The following is a 17,036-nucleotide window of genomic DNA, read 5'->3' as shown; positions in this document are numbered from 1 at the left end:
AAGTAGATTGGCAACGACGCCTGAGGCTTACAGTCAGCTTTATTGATCATGGACACCTGTGTTCGTTTCACAGGCCACAGAACCATTTCACATCCACCATTGTGGGGTCTCCTTCCTTGTCCTGTAAGGTCCTTCATAACCTTACACTGAGGGTCCACACAGCTTTTCCATTTCCCCACACACCCTTGAAACCTCAGCTCCTCCTGGTAATGCTTTTCATTGCTCGTTTTAGACTTCAGTCGCCCAGAAAGAATCTCATCGGCCCAGCTCACCTCCTTGCACATGGCTGATATGGGTACTGGGTCTAAAATCTGCACTGCTGCTCATTCCACAGCCTCTGGGCGAAGGCTGGGCCAAGGACTGTTGTGATAAATGCAGCTATTTATTCAAACATTAATAGGCACCTACAAGTTTCCCTGCACAGGGCCAGATGCTCTGATTAGGGAGATGAATAACCCACAGCCCCAAGGAGGAGGAAGAGATTTTACAGGTGACGAGCAGAAGGTGTGGGTAGGGTCCCGTGTCACTTAGCTTCTTTGCATTGCAAGAGTCAGATTCACGAGTGAGGTCCCCAGTAGGTTTCCACATAGACTGGGACAGCCTGGACCACTGTCAGCGCCCAAGGCAGCCCTGGGAACTGGCCACTGCTGCCTTTGCTCTGGGCTCCTCTCACGCCTGCTTTTTCTTTCTCGTACGTCCTCTTCCTACTGTGTGGTCTCTGCTCTCTTGTGTCTTCCACCGCATCTCACCCCTAGTCTTGGCCCCACATCAGCCTTGACCTCTCTCCAGAGGCAGCCAGTTCAGGCTTTGCTGCCTGATGCCATGATGCTGTGGGTGCAGGCACAGAAAGGTGGTGGAATGGGCCAAAGATGCCCCCCTTTACCCAGGGTGGTGGGCATGGCCACACGACCAGTGCCATCCATCACTAACCAACCCAACCTGCCTCCTACATATCTAGTTACCAGGACACCCTGTCATGAGCCCATTCTCACAGCCACAATTGAAGACGCATCACACCCTTCCAGCCAGGATTGAAATGTCTCACTTCCAAGACTGATGGTGACAAGGGCCCTTTGAAAAAGCTCTCAACCTCAGAGTCCAGTGTCCTCGGGTTTACATTCAACCTCCTCCAGGTGTGGTTTCTGTCCATTTTCCAAACGATGGACTAACTCCTCAGTTTAAGCACCATCACTACATCATGCATAAACAATACAGCTCTCTCTCACACACACACATAGACGTCGTGTAAGACACATAAAGGGGCAAACCCACACTTGGACCAACAACCTGCATGTAGGAGAGTAGCCTGGGGTGGAGGGACAGTGAGGAGGAATCGTAATCCCAAACCTGGGACTGAAGCCTGGGTCGCTGGCCACAGACATCTCTCATGTTCTCCAGGAGAGGGCTTTACTGCAGAGTCTCAGCGGGGTGGTAACTTACGGGTGGAGATCTTGCTAACACCAGTGAATCCCAGGGGCATCTCCTGCAGAGTCAGCACATCAGAAAATCCTTCCCTGGGGGAGTCCCCAGGAGGGGCTCTCACCCTCCCTCCCCCCTGCCCCTCCCCCACCCGCCAGTGCCGGCCCAGAGCTGAGCCAGCATCTTTCCAGTGTTTGCTCTGGATGAACATCACCTGAGGGATGAAGAGGCTGATTTGGAGTCAGGCACCTGATCCAGGCCTGGACTTTTTACTTTTTTTGGCTTCGCCACGAGGCACGTCTGGGATCTTGGTTCTCGGACTAGAGATCGAACCCTGGACCCAGCAGTGGAAGTGCAGAGTCTTAACCACTGGACCTCCAGGGAAGATGCTGGTTTTGTCCATAAAAAGGACAACTAAAAATTCCACAGAAGCTCAGTGGGCTGCCTGGCAGTTTCTGGAGACTCCTTGACTTCCAAGCTGGAGCCAAAGATCTCAGCTCAACAGGAAGCCACTCCCTTCACCTCCAGGCTCTTGGCTCTTGGCTGGCAACTCGGAACAGCTGTGCTGCCCGGGCAGCCAGCTCTGCTCCTCAGCCATCAGCACCCCACGGGGGCAACATCCCCAGGCTGAGGCCCCGCCACTGGCAACCGAGGGGCTCCTCTTTTTTGATGGACCTGGAGAGTGGGTCTGACTGAGCCAGGATGGGGCAGGGGTGTGGCAGACACTGATTTCTAGCCTGTCTCTGGCTCTGGGACCTAAACCCTTGGATGGCTGAGACCTTGCTGGGTTCCTTGTTCACGGCACATGGCCCAGAGCCCAGGACATAACAGGCTCCATAAGTGTTTACTGGATGAATAAGTAAGAATAAATGAGTGTGAAAAAAAAATAATAAATGAGTGTGTATCTTCCCAGCACCCTCCCTTCTACTGAGAAGTACTCCTGTCCAATCACCTGACCACAGAGGAGCTGCCAGCTCCTTAAAGATGCCCCCCTCCCGACCCCCACAGTCCTGGCCAGAGTTGATGGGCCAAGGGGAGGACACCTGACCCAAGCCAAGCCAAAGAAAGTTTTTCCTAAGAATTTTGTTAAACAGGAACTCAGGGTCAGTCTCTCTGCTGCACGAGACAGCCACATTCATTCCTTGCATTTTCCATGGAGTGAGAGAGAATGCGGCTGATATACAAAGACGAGTAAAGACAAGAAAAGGCCTCCAGCCGCCCAGCCCCTGGCTCCACAAATTCCTGAGGCCCAGCTGTGCTTGTCTCCTCCTGCAGCCTGGTTGCCCAGTGATTCCTTTGATTGAATGAGGTACTACAGTACCTTACCAGCACATCTCCCTTTCCTTGGCTTAAAAATGTTAAGATGTAAGAAAAATAAAGTGATACAAAGAAAACAAAAATGTCCCATAACATAACGCCCGGGAAAACGCCTCTGACAATAAAAAAGCAATACCTGCCATCCCCAGAAAAATGGAAGGGTCCAGAAAGACACAGTGAAAACCAAAAGCTTTCATCTTCCTAAAGGTTAACAGCTGCCTGTAAATTAAATTCTCTTAGACCAAAGTCTGGCATATGTGTGTGTGAATATATGTATGTATATACACATATAACCTTCCCTGGTGGCTCAGAGGGTAAAGAATCTGCCTGCAATGCAAGAGACCCAGGTTCGATTCCTGGTCAGGAAGATCCTCTGGAGAAGGAAATGGCACCCACTCCAGTATTCTTGCCTGGAGAATCCCATGGACAGAGGAACCTGGTGGGCTACAGTCCATGGGGTTGCAAAGAGTTGGATACAACTGAAGGGACTATGTTTACTATTTGGTAGCTTTTTCTCCCTCAGCATATTGTAGAGATTGGCTCGTATCATCACACATGAGTCTCCCCCAGTCTCCTTATCGCTGCAGTGCTCCACTGCATGCATGTAAGTCATAGACAACGCATTGCCCAGTGTACAGACATTGAAGAAGCTAACAATTTTGGGTTTTGTGATCACATACTATGCAACTCTATGTATGCATTTAACTTTCCTGGACCTTTGCAAATGATCCATAAGGTAAATTTCTAGCAGTGAAATTGCCAGGGCAAAGAGTTTATGTATTAGAAAAAAACAACTATTGATGCCTTTTGTCATGTTGTTGTCCAAAAAGCATGCACACACTTACATTCACTCCAACACATCACAAGAATACCTGTTTCCTCATACCCTCCCCAGGCAGCCTATTATCAAATTTAAGACTTTTTGCCAAACCAAGAGGTGAACACTGCTGTCTCATTATTTTGATTAACATGTCTTTTTACAAATGTATTTATTTACTTTTGGCTGCACCGGATCTTCATTGTTGCACACGGGCTTTCTCTAGTTGCAGCAAGCTCGGGCTCTAGTCTCAAAGGCTCAGTAGTTATAGCACACAGGCTTGGTTGCTCCACAGCATGTGGGATCTAGTTCCCTGACCAGGGATCAAACGCATGGCCCCTGCATTGGCAGATTCTAAACCACTGGACACCAGGGAAGTCCAATTTACATGTCTTGATGAAGAAAATTGAGATTTTTTTTTTCAGCAGATAGTTTATCCATCTATGTGTATCTCTTCTTTCTTTTTCTTTTTTTGAAAACTGCCTATTCATTTCAGTGGAACAAAATAATATCTGTTCCAATATATGAGAATCTGCAATACAATGAAGATAAAATATTATATTGATGTTGAAAACTAGGGGATTTCCCTGCTGTTCCAGTGGTTAAGACTCCACGCTTGCAATGAAGAGGGTGCATGTTTCATCTAAGATCTCACATCTTAGTTTTAGCCCAGCGATGTGGCTAAAAAAGAGGGGGAGGGGAAAGAAAGGGAGAGACACAGGAAGAGGAAGGAGGGAGTGAAGCTGTCCCCATGGGGCACCCTTGGGGATCCAGGGGCTCCCAGAGGCCCAGGGTGAAGGACTCACTCTCCCCAGGCATTGCTCTCTGTCCCATCTTGGATAAACAAGTCCTTGGGACTTACCAGTACAGGAAAGAAAGTCCATACTAGTCATCTTGTTAAAGGGGATCTCCAATCAACTTTTCACTTCAGGACAGAAGACTAGAAAACGAATTATGAAGAGAAGTCTCAGTATCAGTCAAGAACTGGGAGCACCTTCACAGCAAGTTTCTATGACCTCATGGGCTTGGCCTCAGAGAAGGTGATCTGACTGTAGATGCATCCCTAGGATTTCACAGATGTTGAAGGTCCAGGGAAAAAATTACTGAGTCAGAGAAAAACTGCTAAGAACTCCCAGTTCCTACTAGCCCGATGAAGTGGAATTCCTCAAGCAAGTAGGAGGCAAAAGGCAATTATAAAATGAAGTGGGTGAGGGACTTCCCTGGTGGTCCAGCAGCTAAGACTCCGCTCCCAGTGAAGGCAGCCAGAGTTCCATCCCTGGTCAGGGAACTAGATCCCACATGCCCACAATGAGAGATTCTACCTGCTGCAACGAAGACGTGACACCGCCAAATAAATAAATGCAAATAAATATTTTTAAAAAATGAAGTGGGTTATATCCAGTGATTCATACTCCTACACTCTTTTTTTGACTCCTAACACTCTTAATGTTTATGCTCTTAATATTAAAAGTAAGTAGAGCTCAATTTTTTTAAAGTCAGGTGTAAAATAGACTACCACTTTGGGAACTTGGCAGTTTCTTACAAAATTAAAAGCGTATGTTTCCTATCTGACCCAGGAATTCCAGTCCTAGGAATTTATCCAAGAAAGAGAAAAACTTATGTTTGTAAAAGATCTGCACACAAACCGGAGCAACAGTTGCTTGGCTGAGAGGACTGACCAGAAGGGGCACAAGGGAATGAATGAAAATGTCTGTACTGATAGCGGTGGTGATTACATGGATGGACATATTTCTCAAAACTCATAGAACTGTACACCTCAGATCTGTGCATTTCTCTGTGTATAAGTTATTGCTCAATGTAAAAGGTTTTTAGGGAATTCCCTGGCAGTCCAGTGGGGAGGACTCGGTGTTTTTACTGCCAAGGGCCTGGGGAACTAAGATCCCATAAGCCACCTGGCACAGATTTAAAACAAACAAAAAAAGGTTATTAGTTGAAAAAATTAAAGTAAGACATTGTTGGGACTTCCCTGGTGGTCCTGTAGCTAAGATTCTATGCTCCCAATGCAGGGGGTTTGATCCCAGGCCAGGGAATTAGATCCCACATGCTGCAACAATCCTACATGCTGTAAGTAAGACTTGGCGCAGCCAAATAAATAAAATAAAATACATTTTTTTAAAGTAAGACATTGTTTAAATGCTCAATAGAGGACTATTAATAGAGCATACAACTCAGTTTTATAATTTTTAAAGTTGATTTTAAATACAGTTGGCATTCTGTACATGTGGACCCAGAAGCCATGGAAACAGAGGGCTGACCGTATTTACCCAAATAAGGGGGAAATATCAGTAAACTGAAGCAGAAAGGAGCAGTGATAAAGAATAGCTAGTGATGAAATGGTAATGAAAGATCTCCCCTCCCAGCGAACCCACACCAGGTAGCTTTATGAATGAGTTCTACCAAACTTTCAAGGAATGGATCACCTGTATTTTGTATAATCTGTTCCTGAAAACAAAAGAAGTCAAGCCAACTAGGTTTATGAAGATTTTACTCCAGCTAAGGATGGACGAGAAAATAAAAATATAGGCTTCACTCACTTATGAACATAAATGTGAAAACTCCAAAGGAAATATGGGGCAACCAAATCCAGAAGTTTACTGGAAAAGAAACCTTCCAATCTAACGAGGTCAAGTTTGCCCTGGGGGTGTGAGGACGGTGTGCCACCCCACATTCTTCCTTCCTGACAGAACCCCAGCTTGTTGGAGGCAGTGCGCGTGCCCCAGCCCCGAGGGATGAGTCACGATTAGTCACAGCCATGCCCTGCTCCCCGCCAGACACTCAGAATGCAAACCTCCCTTGCAACCAGAAGCACCAAGATCCATTTCTGACTTATGACACCAGGACAAGTCGACTGGGGGAGGAGGTGCCGGTGGAAGTCTAGCCTTGGCTGGTGAAAGGAGAGTCACTGATGGGAAAGCAGTTTAGCGCTTCTGTTGTCCCTGCCTCCTGTTCACCACCAGATTTGTGTCTTTGGATGCAGCAGTCAGCTTGCACCCCTGAGGGTGCCATGAGGACAAAAAGCCAGTGTGCTGAGGATGGCAAGAGAGACTCTTGACTGGAGGACACCATCAAGTGCTGGATTAACCTGAGATGGACCCTCTCCAGCCTGCTCGTTAAGTAGTTACTGTCCTTTGAGAATTCCCTGGTGGTCCAGTGGTTAGGACTCCATGCTTTCACTGCAGGAGGCATGGGTTTGGTTCCTAGTTGGAAACTAAGATGATCCCTCAAGCCACAATGTATGGCCAAAATAAATAAATAAGTCAATTAATAAACTTTAAAAAAATGTTACTGCCCTTAGATTTTTAAGGTACAACCTCTGGTATTCTGTTACTCACAGCGGAGACCATATCTACCAGTTCAAATGGTTTATTATCAGAAAATCTACCACCATTATTCACTACGTTAGTGGACTAAAGGAGGAAGATCACATGATTGTGTTTTGTAATAGGAGAAGGTCAGGGCGCAATGCCTAATTTTAATCTATAAAACTTCAGAGGGAATTCCCTGGTGGTCCAGTGGTTAAGAATCTGCCAGCCAATGCAGGGGACACGGGTTCAAACCCTGGTCTGGGAAAATCCCACCTGCCTCGAAGCAGCTAAGCCCATGCGCCACAGCTACTGAGCCTGAGTGCCGTAGAAACTGTGCCCTACAACAAGAGAAACCACCACTAGGCAACTAGAGAAAGCCCTACAGCAGCAACGAAGACCCAGCGCCGCAAACAACAACAACAAAGAAAACAAAGCAAACAAAACAATCCCATAACTAATGTATTTAATGATGCCCTCCTGGTTAACATGGATACAAGACAGAATTGCCACTACCACAATATTGGGGGTCCTGACCAATGTGCTAAGATAAGAAAATGAGATAAGCGGTACACAGACGTGAAAGGAAAAGATACACCCATTGTTACCTGTGATGATATGATCACCTATGTAGACACTCTACCAGAAACAATAAGCAAACTACTAGAACCAAAAGGAGAGTCAGGGACTTCGATCACTACAAGAGAAATTTAATGCTAACAGCTCTCCATTAGGAATTATAGAAAGCAAAACATCATTCACAATGCTACTGCTGCTAAGTCGCTTCAGTCATGTCCGACTCTGTGTGACCCCACAGACGGCAGCCCACCAGGCTCCCCCGTCCCTGGGATTCTCCAGGCAAGAACACTGGAGTAGGTTGCCATTTCCTTCTCCAATGCATGAAAGTGAAAAGTGAAAGTGAAGTCGCTCAGTTGTGTCCAACCCTCAGCGAGCCCATGGTCTGCAGCCTTCCGGGCTCCTCCATCCATGGGATTTTCCAGGCAGGAGTACTGGAGTGGGGTGCCATTGCCTTCTCCATAGTAATACAATATATAAAGTATTCAGAACTTGATTAAGAATGTTCTTTCCATTTATGTAAAGCCTTTATGGAAAAAAATTAAAACTGTTAAAAAGATATGAAATTTTGGTATAAATGGAAAGATCAACAATTTGTTTGGATGAGTCAAGTCAATATTATAAAGATGTTGTGCTTAGTTGCTCAGTTGTGTCCAACTCTTTGCAACCCCATGGACTGTAGCCTGCCAGGTTCTTTGGTTCATGCGGAGTCTCCAGGCAAGAATACTGGAGTGGGTTGCCATGCCGTCCTTCAGGGGATCTTCCCAACCCAGGTGTTGAACCTAGGTCTGCCGCACTGCAGGCAAATTCTTTACCATCTAAGCCACCAGGGAAGCCCATAAAGATGTTAATCCTCCCTAAAATAATATATAAATTAAATTTTCCGGAACTTGACAAACCTATTCCAGAATGTGTATGACAGTACAGAGGTACATGGATAGTTACATCAGCTTTGAAAAAGAGAAGAAAAGAGAGAATCACCCTGCTAGGTAGTAAAACATATCATAATAATTTTGGCAGAATCCTTAAGACTATAATAAAAAGACACCAGAGGAAGCATATAAAAGCTGGGTATGAGACACAGAAGCCAAGGCAGTGTCTTATTTGATGTGGTCAATCTATGCAACAGTTTCTACCTCTTAGAGCATGGGCTATGTTTCTGAGTGCCTTCTATCCCAAAGTTCGCCATCTAGAAGGGTAGACAAACAATGAAACAAAGTATCACCACAGCTTTGGCAGGATTGTGCGGAACTTATACACAGTAACGAATCCAGTCTAGGGAGCTCAAAGAACTAATACTCACTCTTCCCAGAAGAGGTTCAGAGCTAGAGCCACCAAACCATGACAACCTTCCCGACGGAGTGCTCATGCTTAGAGTCCAAGAGGCCCCAGGGAGTGGCCCAGTTAGTGGCTTTACCATACATATACTAGGGAGAAACATTCCATTCCACCTGCTGATACTTAGGTTCAGGTCCATGAGAACCCCACTTCTGATTCTAATTTTTGTTGTAGTTGGGTTCTTTTGATTACAAGCAAAAAGGAATACAGTTAAATCACCTAAAAAATTTTAAAAAAAAAGTTTCTCAACCTTCCTGGCCACAATTGGTTTGTGCAAAAATCATCAATGGATGATTGTGGCTAAAGTTTGGGAACAGGATATTCACATGCTATCAAAGTATCTCCCTACAAAACTGCTTCTTAGTTACAAAAGGAATAATAGTATCTTTTTTTTTTTTTTTGGCTGCACACCCTCACTCCCCCCCCGCCCCGCCCCCCGCCCCGTGTGGGATCTTAGTTCCCTGGCCAGGGATTGAACCAGCCTCTGCAGTGGAAGCTCGAAGTCTTAACCACTGGCCCTCCAGGGAAGTCCTGAAAAATAGTATCATGAGAATGGAGAGAATGAGTAGATTCCCCTTAACCAAACACTCGAGGTTTTAACATCACCAGTAATGGATCAAATTGACATAGTATATCTCCTGATATGATATACTGAGAAAGACACATCGCTCATCTGATATTCCTGCCAGGAAAACAACCCAAATCCAATCATGAGAAACATCAGCTAACCCGAAGAAATATCTACATAATTGAGGGATATCCTGTGTAATTACTAGATGATGGTTTTTCAAAAATGTTGAAGTCATGAAAAATAAAGACAGGTTAAGAAACTAAAGGAAATTAAAGAGATACAGTCCTGCACTGGATCCTCAACTGGGGGAAAAAAGCTATAAAGGACATTTTTCAGATAGATGGCAAAATGGGAATATGAACCATGAGTTGGATAATGGTATTGTATCAATATTAAATTCTTGAAATTAATAACTATACTACAGTTAGGTAAGAAAATGTCCTTGTTTTTTAGGAAATATGTTGAAATATATATTGGAGGGAAAAGATGTGATGTCTGTAACTTACTCTCGAATGGTTCAGGAAAAAAACAGAGTGAGAGAGACAAAGTGAGAAAGCAAATGAGACAAAATGGTAATGAATGGTGAGTCCTAGCCAAAGTAATACATATTAATGAAATTAACCATCACACTATACATGGGATGTTTACTGTCAAGTGCAATAAATTTAGAAGTTGGCAATCAAAAGCTAGCCAAATCCACCCGAGGGACAATGGGATCGATTTACCTTCTCCTATTCTACCTGCTAAGTATGACTGGACATTATATTGGAAACAAACACAAAAAGATGTAGAAACCCGAAAGGCTAGGTGCCTCAGGACCCCAGGAACAGCCTGATGGCGGTGAGATCCCTGGGTTTTCTTTTTGCCTCGAATGTCCCTCTCTTGGAGGAAAAGAAATTAGCAACCTGGAAACACCACAGACACAGCCTGCTCTCTCCGCCAGGAAAAGGAGAGCCTAATGGCAGAAAACTCCGAAAATAACCACTTGAGTCCAGCCAAATATTACAGAAAAACATTGACCCCACCCACACCCACACCAACAAAGGCCAAGTGGTGAGCATAGATTTCCAGGCTTGCTATAAGGTGCCCCAACATCCCTGCTGGGATGGTTTCTAAGAAGGCCAAGGAGGGAGTGGGAACTTTCACCCCCATCAGCTGGTAACAAGGCCTCCCACACTCAGGGTCCACAGAAATTGCAGGGGAGCCTGGACGCCCATCCAGACTGGCAGTGACCAGTCATCTTTCGCCCTCCCTGCTGGCGTGGTGTCAGAGGAAGCCTCCTAGAGAGTCAGAAGTTCCCCTCATTTCTGCAGAAATGAGCGCATCCTCCCCAAGTGGCAGTGGTGACCCGGTGGGGAACTGGAACTCCCACCCTCACTCATGAGACGTCCATAGTCTGGATGGGAAATGTGAACTTTAGCCTCCGCCTGGCAGTAAGGAGGCAGTGCCCCTCCCTTCCCTGCCAGAGCAGTAGCAGAGAAAGCCAGCTGAAACAGAAGGTTTAAATCAGATCCAGAGTCTCATAAAATAACGTTAAGATGCCCCTGTTTCATAAAAATTAGTCAATGTACCAAAACCAGGGAAGGTCTCAAACTGAATGAAAAAAGCCAGTCCGTAGCTGCCACCACCCAAAGGGACAGAGATGTTAGAGCTATCTGAAAAATCATTCAAAGCAGCCACTATAAAATGCTTTCACCAAAAATTATGCATATGCTTGAAAAAAAATGAAAAAATAGAAAGCTTCAGCAAAGAAAGAGAAGATCTAAAGAAGAACCAAATGGAAATTTTAGAGCTGAAAAAATATAATAACTGAAACAAGAGCTCAGGGAATGGGCTCAGCAACAGGATGGAGGGGACAGAGAAAAGAATCAGTGAGCTGGAAGATTCAATGATGGAAATCACCCATTCTGAACAAGAGAGAGCAAGAAGAGTAAAATTAAAAACAAAACAAAACACAGTCTCCCATGGGACCTGTGGGACTACCACAAAAGGTCTGCCAATATGTCATCAGAACCCCAGAAGCAGAGGAGAAAGAAGATGAGGCTGAAACAGTTCTTAAAGAAATAAGAGCTAAAAACTACCCAAATTTGCAGGAGACATAAACTTACACACGTAACATGCTGAGCAAACTCCAAACAGGATAAACTCAAAGAATAACCCAAAGATAAAGCCTCCCAAAATAAACATGCAACTACCATATAACCTAGAGATTGCATTCCAGAGCAATTTTCCCCAGGGAAATGAAGACTTACGTTCATACACAAATCTCTAACATGGACAGCACATCTATCTGTAATAAGTCAACAACTGGGATCAGCCTTCGTGTCCTTCCACTGGTAAACAGATAAGCTGTAGCACATACGTACTAGGGAAGACTACTCAGCAATAATAAGAAATGAACTTCTGATGCACAGAACAACCTGTACAAGTCTCCAGAGAATTATGCTGAGTGGAGGAAAAAAAAAAAAAAACAGTTTCAAAAGGTTATATACTGTATGATCCCATTAATATAACATTTTTTGGGGGCATGCCGTGCAGCATGTGGGATCTTAATTCCCTGACCAGGAATCAAACCCATGCCCCCTTATATCCTTGCGTTGGAAGCTTGGGATCTTAACCCGGGACCGCCAGAGAAGTCCCAGTATAACATTCTTGAAATGACATGATTGTAGCAATGAAGAACAGATTAGTAGTGGTCAAGGGGTAAGGAAGAGTGGGGAGGTAGGAAGGAAGAGGCTAAGGGTATCAAAGGGCAACATGAAGAATCCTTATGGTGATGGAAATGTTCTGTATCTTGACAGAACAATGTCAATATCATGTTTGTGATACTGGACGTACTGCAGTTTTGCAAGATGTTACTGTTGGGGAAAATTGGGTAGAGTCCACAAGATCTCCATCTTATTTCTTACAACTCATGTGAATTGATAGTTGTTTCAAAATAAGAAGTTTAATTTTTAAAAGTCTACCTGAAATTTTAAAAAGTATCTTTGTAAATAATTCCACTTTAAAAAAATAGAAAATACAATATTTTAAGTTCATTATGTTGCAAGTGATATTCCAATAACAACCAGTTTAAAAAAAGAGGATTTTTGGCTCACTGAACTTCAAAATCTGTTTGATAAAGCATTTTAGTGATGCCAAGGACCTGGTTTCTTTTTTCATTAAAAATTCCTTGGCATTAACTTCATCCTAAGGTCAGATCCCCTTGTGATCACAAAATAGATGCCAACAACTCACCTGGGGTTACTTATTTCCTTGTCCACATCCAGAGAAAGTACACATACCTCAACCAACCAACAGAAGTCTTGGGCTTCATTATGAAAGGACCAACTTAACTTTCTGTCTCCATCCTTGGACCAGTCACTCTGACCATGGGACACCCTTACCAGCTTGTATCAGGGGAGGAAAGGGAGGAGGTCCCTTTTCCAAGGGGAGGAAGTCTAGTGACTAACTTAGGTCAACATATGCTGGTGGGATAGAGTCATTTGCACCAAAAATTCTAATGGAGTATGAGTAATTTCTCAAAAGAAGAAAAGCTGAATGGGTCTTGAGTAGACCTCCAACTAATGTCTTCTGCACAAACTCTAAAAATGAACCACAGAGCTTCCCTGGCGGCTCAGTGGTAAAGAATTCACCTGCCAATGTAGGAGACCCGGGTTCAATCCCTGATCTGGGAAGGTTCCACATTGTTGCAGAGCAACTAAGCCAGTTTACCATAAACTATTGAGCCTGTGCACTAGAGCCCGGGAACTGCAACTGTTGAGCCCACGTGCCACAACTACTGAAGCTGGCGTGCCCTAGAACCCATGCGCTGCAACAAAGAGTAGTGGTAACTCTTATATATAAAGAGTAGTGGGGGCTAGAGAACAGCCCAAGCAGCAATAAAGACTCAGCACAGCCAAAACAAACAAATAAATAATAAATAAAAAAAAACCCACAACCAGAACCCTAAATTAGATTTCTCTGGATGCATGCAACAGAAATCAACTCTAACCTAAGAATCCAACACAGAGTTCTTGAAAAGATGCAGAAGCTCACTGGCCACAAGTGAACACTGGAAATCCAGAACTGCTCAGGAATCAGGTGACTCCGAGGAATTAGTAGTAGGAAGTATTCTACAGCTTTTCCTGAGCCCTTTGTCGAAATGAATCAAGTCCAGTCCTATTTTCTCTTCTTCTGTCGCCTCATTCACTGTTTGAAATCCTAGGAGGAGTATGACTGTCCATGATTAGGTCACATCCCTGGAGTGATCCTTCCTGACAGGAAGGATCTAGTGGAAGGAACTTCCAAAGACATTTTGGTTTCCAGAGCAACAGGCCAGGATTCCTACTCCCATCAAGTCTGCACTCATCTGGGGAGGTGTAATCTCTCAAAAGAAATGGGGTCCTCTTATTTGAGAGGAATAGATGCTGGGTTTAAAAATTACAAATATTCAGGGCTTCCCTGATGGCCCATGGCTAAGACTCTTTGCTCCCAATGCTGGGGGCCTGGGTTTGAGCCCTGGTCAGGGAACTAGATCCCACATGCGGCAGCTAAGGGTTCACATGCTTCAACTAAATCTCCTGCGTGCCACAAATAAGACCAGCACAGCCAAATAAATAAAAATTTTTAATCAGAAATATTCACCTTAGGTATTACATGATAAAATGTGTGAGATGACACGAAGCAGCACTCAAATGAGAAGTATAAACTGAATGAGTTTACCTTAAAATCAAGATTGAAAATAAGTCAACTAAGATTTCAACTCAAGAAGGTAGAAAGAGAACATGAAAATAAGTGCACTAGAAACTAACAAAACATTGTAAATCAAGTATACTTCAAAGAATAAATTACAAAATAAAGAAAATGGGCTCAAAGTGTGAGAAATTATTCAAGATAAAAGTAGATATTTGTCATCAAATCAAAAACCCCAACTATTGACTAGTGAATATAATAAACCTGGTTCTTGGACTAGCCCACTAAAACAGACCAATCTTTGGCAAGTTTGGTCAATAAAGAAAGGGAGGCAGGGAGGAAGACAGAGAAGAGGAAGAGCAAAAATACAAATAAACAACATTAGGGGTTATAACTACAGGTATGGAGATTTTACCAGATTATAAAAGTATAAAATGTACAGATTTATGACAATAAATTGACAGCTACGTGAAAAAGATATTGTATTAGAAAAATAACAGTTACAAAAATTGACTCCAGATGTAGAAGCTTCAAGAGACAAACAATTAGAGAAGGAATTGAAAAGGTATTTGAGGAGTTTTCCTACAAGTGTCTTCAGGCCCAGACAGTTTCATAGGTGAATTCCACCAAAACTGCATGGAAAATCCCTATGATCTCTAACTTTTCCAGAGAACATAAAAATTTCCAGCTTATTTTACAATGCCAGTAGAACTCTGATAACAAAACACAATGAATAGAGAGAGACAAATGTACCCCCCAAAGAAATCTATGGGCCACACCTATTTTCTAACTTACATGTACAAATTCTGAATAAAATCTGAGCAAATTAACCTACAACTATGTTTAAAGAATAATTCATAATGGCCAAGTAGGGTTAATCCCAAACATTTGACGATGCAAAATTAGAAACAATTCAGCCCATCAGCATGTGAAGAAAGTAAAACATTAGGACCATTTCAGTAGGTGTCAAAGCACATGAATCCCTTTTCTGTGTCTGCAAAATCCTTCAACACGGAAATCTTTGGAGAAGCAGAACCTGCCTTGTATTATAGAAGGTGAAAATGCCAGATACCTTGCTTTCCAAGAGTCCTTTGTAACTGGGTCATAGGTACAAGATCAATAGGACTTACACCCAGACTTTTTAATATTTATTTGTTTTGACTGTGCCAGGGCTTAATTGCAGCATGTGAACTCTTAGTTGCGGCATGTGGAATCTAAGTTTTCTGACCAGGGATCAAAGGCAGGTCCCCTGCATTGGGAATACAGTCTTAGCCACTGGACCACCAGGGAAGTCTCTCGAACCCAGACTTTGAAATCAGGAGTTAGTATCACAACAGAGGAGGGATAATGCAGGATTCTCTCTCTGCAGTCAGGAGGCTGTGCTAACGCTAAGCTCCTGGCCCAGCAGTTGCAGTGGAACAAGCTTCAGAGACATGGTCTTGCAGCGAGAGCAGAGATTTCTCACCAGACTGGTTCTGCAGCCTGGTTCTCAGCTACACTGGCCCACGTATGGTTCTCTAACCCTCGTTTAGAAGCCTGTGAAGTAGCCAATGTAGTTTCAATAAATTCCTCTTCAGCCTAAATTAAGTAGAAAAAATTTCTGTTGCTTACAACTAAAAACCCTAACTGATGCCAAAATGGCAAAAAATCCCAACAGCCTCAGAGGCCTTACTCCATGTCGTGGGCTCTATGCAACTTCACCTTGCTTCTTGCTACTTACTTAGTGCCTCATTTTCTCCATGTCTTTGAGTACTCTTTGCAGCCAACAAATTATATAAAATTTTATAACTAACAGGTGTATGGATTAACTGCATCTGGCTCAAGTATCTGTTCCTTGTCCAGTCACCAACCAGCAGATAAGGGCAGGCCCATGAGACTGCAGGGTACCCCTTCTAGGGGACAGTCAATAGGACGTTTTCATCATGGAAGGGGCCATGGACCAACAGATATGACATCTATCTGAAACAGGCATCCAACTGGATCTTGGGAAATCCTAAAAGGCTTTTCAGAGGAAGAAATTCTGGGTTGGAACTCTCCAGATAAGTAAGTTAGGCAGAAAGGGATGAAGGGTGAGAAGAAGCCACAAGAAAGAGAGTAACCTAGAGTCCAGGGTGGAGCATTAAGAGATGGGATTCAGGACTTCCCTGGGGGTTCAGAGGCTAGGACTCGGAGTTCCCAATGCCAAGAGCCCAGGTTTCGATCCCTGGTCAGGGAACTAGATCCTGCATGCCGCAACTAAGAGTTCTCATGCCATATCTAAGATCCAGCTCAGTGAAAGAAAGGAAGGAAGGAGGGAAGAGATAGGGGCTGGACAGGTGGGCAAGGGCCAGATCTTACAAGACTCTGTAGGCCTGTTAGGGATCTCAGACTCCCTCCTGAGGGTTGCAAGGAGCCATTGGTGAATTTCAAGCAGTGGAAGGATATGAGCGTTTCTGAAGGACCACTCGGGTGGGGAGAAGGAAGGAGTCAGTAAACGGGGAGAGCAGTGGAGAGGCTGTCACAGAGACACAGTGGACAGAACATGGCACCCTGGATGAAGATGGTGGATGTGAGGGTGGAAAAAAGGGGGCTGAGGGGCATTGGGAGGGAAAACCAGTGGGACTTGGTGGCAGGTTAAATAGGCGGTGGAGCTAAGGATGGTCATCTCAGGGATTTTGCTTGTACTATATAATTGAACAGATGACAAAACCATTCACCAGGTTGGACAACACAGGAAGACAGGCTATTTAGAGACAGGCGATAAACTTTTTGAACATATTGCTTGAAGGCCTGTGGGACAGCCAAGAAATTCCAAAGGCGGTGGGACATACATGTTTGGGTCTCAGGAGAGGGGTCTGGGCTAGAGATGAAGACTTGAGAGTCACTGGGGGGACAAGTGGTGGTCGAAGGCAAGGGAATGGATGAGGAGAAGCTCGGGGGTTTGTGTGGCATCAGAGAAGGCCAGTGACCAAACTCTGGGGGCAGGTTAATCTCTCATGAAGGATAGAAGAAGAGGAATCCA

The sequence above is a fragment of the Bos mutus genome, chromosome 19 (assembly GCF_027580195.1).
Source record: "Bos mutus isolate GX-2022 chromosome 19, NWIPB_WYAK_1.1, whole genome shotgun sequence".
Classification (NCBI taxonomy): Eukaryota; Metazoa; Chordata; class Mammalia; order Artiodactyla; family Bovidae; genus Bos; species Bos mutus.
Note: the sequence above shows the minus strand (reverse complement) of the source record.